The following is a 6,000-nucleotide window of genomic DNA, read 5'->3' as shown; positions in this document are numbered from 1 at the left end:
TGCTACCCTTACTAGCGTTTAACGCCAGCCAGACACCAGACACCCTTTTCTGGCGTTAATCACCAGTCTGTGTGCCATTTCTGGCGTTTAACACCCAGAATGCTGCCAGACTGGGCATTAAACGTCCATTTTGCTATCCTTACTGGCGTTTAAACACCAGTAAGTTTGTCCTCCAGGGTGTGCTGTTTTGATGCTATTTTTGATTCCACTTTAATTCTACAGCTATTTTTGTGACTTTACATGATCATCAACCTAAATAAAACATATACTAACAATGGAAAAGTAATTAATATAGATGAATAAAATTAGGTTGCCTCCCAATAAGCGCTTCTTTAATGTCAATAGCTTGACATGAAGCTCTTACAGAGCTTCACATATGCTCAGAGCATGGTTCTGGCCTCCCAACACCAAACTTAGAGTCTGAATGTGGGGCTCTATCTGACTCTGTATTAAGAGAAGTTTTTCATGCTTCTTCTCCATGTTTACAGAAGAAGATCCTTGAGTCTTAAACACAAGGTAGTCCTTATTCAATTAAAGGACGAACTCTCCTTTGTCCACATTAATCACAGCCCTTGCTATGGCTAGGAAGGGTCTTCCACGGATGATGGATTCATTGTCATCCTTCTCAGTGTCTAGGATTATGAAGTCAGTAGGGATTTAAAGGCCTTCAACCTTCATTAAGACAACCTCTACAAGTCCATGAGCCTGTTTTATTAATTTGTCTGCCATCTCTAGTGAGATTCTTGCAGCTTGTACCTCAAAGATCCATAGTTTCTCAATTACAAAGAGTGGCATGAGGTTGATACATGACCCCAGGTCACATAGAGCCTTCTCAAAGGTCATGGTGCCTATGGTGCTAGGTATTAAGAACTTTTCGGGATCCGGTTTCTTCTGAGGCAATATCTGCTGAATCCAGGTATTCAGTTCATTGATGAGCAATGGAGGTTCATCCTCTCAAGTCTCATTACCAAATAACTTGGTACTCAGCTTCATGATTGCTCCTAGATACTGAGAAACTTGCTCTTCAACAGTGTCTTCGTCCTCTTCAGAGGAAGAATACTCATCAGAGCTCATGAATGGAAAAAGTAAGTTCAGTGGAATCTCTATTGTTTTTGTACGAGCCTCATATTCCTTTGGTTCCTCAATAGGGAACTCCTTATTAGTTAGTGGATGTCCCTTGAGGTCTTTCTCACTAGGAATCACTGCCTTTTCACTCTCTTTTGGGATTCTCTTCTGTATTGCTTGGGAGAGTACTAAGAGGAGTTTCAGTAACTCTTTTACTCAGCTGACCCACTTGTGCCTCCAAATTTTTTATGGTGGACCTTGTTTCATTCATGAAACTAAGAGTGGTTTTAGATAGATCAGAGACTATATTTGCTAAGACAGAGAGGCTCTTCTCAGAATTTTCTGTCTGTTGCTGAGAAGATGATGGAAAAGGTTTGCTATTGCCAAACTTATTTCTCCCACCATTATTATTGTTGAAGCCTTGTTGAGGCTTTTGTTGATCCTTCCATGAGAAATTTGGATGATTCCTCCATGAAGGATTATAGGTGTGTCCATAGGATTCTCCCATGTAATTCACCTCTTCCATTGCAGGATTCTCAGGGTCATAAGCTTCTCCTTAGAGGAGGTGATGAGCGGATAATTTATACGCTTTTTGGCTTTGTTTTTAGGTAGTTTTTAGTATGATCTAGTTACTTTTAGGGATGCTTTCATTAGTTTTTATGCTAAATTCATATTTTTTGACTTTACTATGAGTTTGTGTGTTTTTCTATTATTTCAGGTATTTTTCTGGCTGAAATTGAGGGACCTGAGCAAAACTCTGATAGAAGACTGACAAAGGACTGCTGATGCTGTTGGAATCCGACCTCCCTGCATTCGAAATAAATTTTTTGGAGCTACAAAACTCCAAATGGTGCGCTCTCAACGGCGTTGGAAAGCAAACATTCATAGCTTTCCAGCAATATATAATAGTTCATACTTTATTTGTGATTAGATTACGTAAACTGGCGCTCAACGCCAGTTCCATGCTGCATTCTGAAGTCAAACACCAGAAACATGTCACGAACCAGAGTTGAACACCCAAAACACGTTACAACTTGGCGTTCAACTCCAAGAGAAACCTCAGCTCGTGGATTGTTCAAGCTCAGCCCAAGCACAGACTAAGTGGGCCCTGGATGTGGATTTCTGCATCAATTACTTACTTTTGTAAACCCTAGTAGCTAGTTTAGTATAAATAGAACTTTTTACCTTTGTATTATTCATCCTGGATTGTATTTTTGATCATGTGATCACGTATTGGGGGCTGGCCTCTAGGCCATGCCTGAACCTTCATCACTTATGTATTTTCAACGGTGGAGTTTCTACACATCATAGATTAAGGGTGTGGAGCTCTGCTGTACCTCGAGTTTCAATGCAATTACTACTATTTTCTATTCAATTCGACTTATTCTTATTCTAAGATATTCGTTGCACTTCAACATGATGAATGTAATGATCCGTGAAACTCATCATCATTCTCACTTATGAATGCATGATTGACAACCACTTCCGTTCTATCTTAGACCGAGCGCATATCTCTTGGATTCCTTAATCAGAATCTTCATGGTATAAGCTAGAATTGATGGCGGCATTCATGGGAATCCGGAAAGTCTAACCTTGTCTGTGGTATTCTGAGTAGGATTCCGGGATTGAATGACTGTGACGAGCTTCAAACTCGCGATTGCTGGGCGTGATGACAAACGCAAAAGAATCAAGGGATTCTATTCCAACATGATCGAGAACCGACAGATGATTACCTGTGCTGTGACAGAGCATTTGGACCATTTTTACTGAGAGGATGGGATGTAGCCATTGACAACGGTGATGCCCTACATACAGCTTGCCATAGAAAGGAGTGACAAAGATTGGATAAAAGCAGTAGAAAAGCAGAGATTCAGAAGGAGCACAGCACCTCCATACACTTGTCTGAAATTCCCACCATTGAATTACATGAGTAACTCTATCCTATTTTATTTCTTTGCGTATACTATAATTTCTTAATACAGTTGAATCCGCCTGACTGGGATTTACAAGATGACCATAGCTTGCTTCATACCAACAATCTCTGTGGAATCGACCCTTACTCACGTAAGGTATTACTTGGACGACCCAGTACACTTGCTGGTTAGTTGAGCGGAGTTGTGACAAAGTGTGATTCATGTTTGAGAGCACCAAGTCTTTGGAGCCATTGCTGATGATCACAATTTCGCCTATTAAGTTTTTGGCGCCGTTGCCGGGGATTGTTCGAGTATGAACAAATGACGGTTCATCTTGTTGCTCAGATCAGGTAATTTTCTTTTTGTTTTAATTTCAAAAATTTTTCAAAAAAATCTTTCAAATTTTTTTTCTCTTTTTTGTTTTCCTAAAGAATATTTTTGAAAAAAAATAATAAAAATACAAAAAAAATAATAAAATCATAAAAATAAAAAATATTTTGTGATTCTTGTTTGAGTCTAGTGTCAATTTTTAAGTTTGGTGTCAATTGCATGTTCATCTTTTTCTTGCATTTTTTTCGAAAATTCATGCATTCATAATGTTCTTCATGATCTTCAAGTTGTTCTTGGTAAGTCTTCTTGTTTGATCTTGATGTTTTCTTGTTTTGTATCTTTTGTTGTTTTTCATATGCATTTTTCTTTTGTTAGAGTCCAAGCATTAAAGAATTCTAAGTTTGGTGTCTTGCATGTTTTCTTTGCATAAAAAATTTTTCAAAAATAAGTTCTTGATGTTCGTCATGATCTTCAAAGTGTTCTTGGTGTTCATCTTGACATTCATAGTGTTCTTGCATGCATTATGTGTTTTGATCCAAAATTTTCATGTTTTGGGTTATTTTTATGATTTTCTCTCTCATAATTAAAAATTCAAAAATCAAAAAAATATCTTTTCCTTATTTTTCTCTCAAAATTTCGAAAATTTGAGTTTACTTAGTCAAAAAATTTTAAAATTAGTTGTTTCTTACAAGTTAAGTCAAATTTTCAATTTTAAAAATCTTATCTTTTCAAAACTTTTTCAAAAATCAACTCTTTTTCATTTTTTCTTACTAATTTTCGAAAATTTCTTTTTAAAAATGTTTTTCAAAAATCTTTTTCTTAGTTTTATCTTTATTTTTGAAAATTATGCTAACAATTAATGTGATTGATTCAAAAATTTGAAGTTTGTTATTTTCTTGTTAAGAAAGGTTCAATCTTTAAATTCTAGAATCTTATCTTTTAGTTTTTTGTTAGTTAAATAATTAATTTTAATTTTTAAAAAAAAATTAAATCTATCTTATCTTATCTTTCATATTATATCTTTTTCAAAATTTTATCTTTTTCAAAAATTTGATTTCAAATAAAAAAATATATCTTATCTAACTTCTTATCTTATTATCTTTTCAAATTTGATTTTAATATCTTTTTCAACTAACTATTTGACTTTTTGTTTGTTTTTTATCTTTTTCAAAACCACCTAACTACTTTTTCCTCTCTAATTTTCGAAAATACCTCCCTCTTTTTCAAAAAAAATTCTTTTTTAACTAATTGTTTTAAATTTTAATTTTAATTCTCTATCATATTTAATTTTCGAAAATCATTAACTCCTTTTCAAAATTAATTTTTGAAATTCTTCCCCTCTCCTCTTCTTCTATTTATCTATTTATTTACTAACACTTCTCTTCACCCCTCTTCATCTCAAATCACTGCCCCTATCATTACCCTTGTGTTTGGATTCTCCTTTCTTTATTCCCTTTTTCTTCTACCAATAATAAGGAACCTCTTTACTGTGACAAAGAGGATTCTTCTTCTTTTTTCTGTCCTCTTCTCTTTCATATGAGCAGGAACAAGGAAAAAGGCACTCTTGTTGAAGCTGATCCGGAACCTGAAAGGACTTTGAAGATAAAACTAAGAGAAGCTAAATTACAACAATCCAGAGGCAACCTTTCTGAAATTTTCGAACAAGAGAAAGAGATGGCAGCCGAACCCAACAACAATAATGCAAGGAGGATGCTTGGTGATTTTACTAAACCCACGTCTAAGTTTGATGGAAGAAGCATCTCAATTCCTGCCATTGGAGCAAACAATTTTAAGCTGAAACCTCAATTAGTTGCTCTAATGCAGCAAAACTGCAAGTTTCATGGACTTCCATTTGAAGATCCTTACCAGTTTTTAACTGAGTTCTTGTAGATTTGTGAGACTATTAAGACGAATAGAATAGATCCTGAAGTCTACAGGCTCATGCTTTTCCCTTTTGCTGTAAGAGACAGAGCTAGAACATGGTTGGACTTACAACCTAAAGATGGCCTGGACTCTTGGGATAAGCTGGTCACGGCCTTCTTGGATAAATTCTTTCCTCCTCAAAAGCTGAGCAAGCTTAGAGTGGATGTTTAGACCTTCAAGCAAAAAGATGGTGAATCCTTCTATGAAGCTTGGGAAAGATACAAGCAGATGACCAAAAAGTGTCCTTCTGACATGTTTACAGAGTTTTCCAAGATGTCATTGGACCACTCTGCAGGTGGCTCCATTCACCTAAAGAAAATGCCTGCAGAAGCTCAGGAACTTATTGGATGGTTGCAAATAACCAATTCATGTATACTTCTGAGAGGAATTTCGTGAATAATGGGACGCCTCAGAGGAAGGGAGTTATTGAAATTGATGCTCTGAATACCATATTGGCTTAGAACAAAGTGTTGACTCAGCAAGTCAACATGATTTCTCAAAATCTGAATGGATGGCAAAATGCATCCAACAATACTAAAGAGGCATCTTCTGAAGAAGAAGCTTATGATCCTGAAAACCCTGCAATGGCAGAGGTAACTTATATGGGTGAACCTTATGGAAACACCTATAATTCATCATGGAGAAATCATCCAAATTTCTCATGGAAGGATCAACAAAAGCCTCAACAAGGCTTTAATAATGGTAGAAGAAATAGGCTCAGCAATATCAAGCCTTATCCATCATCTTCTCAGCAACAGACAGAGAATTA

The 6,000-nt window shown here is 36.0% G+C and overlaps 1 non-coding gene across 1 annotated transcript; it reads right to left on the bottom strand.

Annotated features, from left to right (window-relative positions):
* Positions 1–5,381: 5,381 nt before the first annotated feature.
* LOC130978502 (small nucleolar RNA R71) lies at positions 5,382–5,485 on the bottom strand. The gene has a single exon (XR_009086130.1). It is a non-coding gene; the product is annotated as a small nucleolar RNA R71 (small nucleolar RNA).
* Positions 5,486–6,000: the final 515 nt, after the last annotated feature.

The sequence above is a fragment of the Arachis stenosperma genome, chromosome 4 (genome assembly GCF_014773155.1).
Source record: "Arachis stenosperma cultivar V10309 chromosome 4, arast.V10309.gnm1.PFL2, whole genome shotgun sequence".
In the NCBI taxonomy this organism is placed as follows: Eukaryota; Viridiplantae; Streptophyta; class Magnoliopsida; order Fabales; family Fabaceae; genus Arachis; species Arachis stenosperma.
This window is presented reverse-complemented; position numbering and strand designations above follow the sequence as displayed.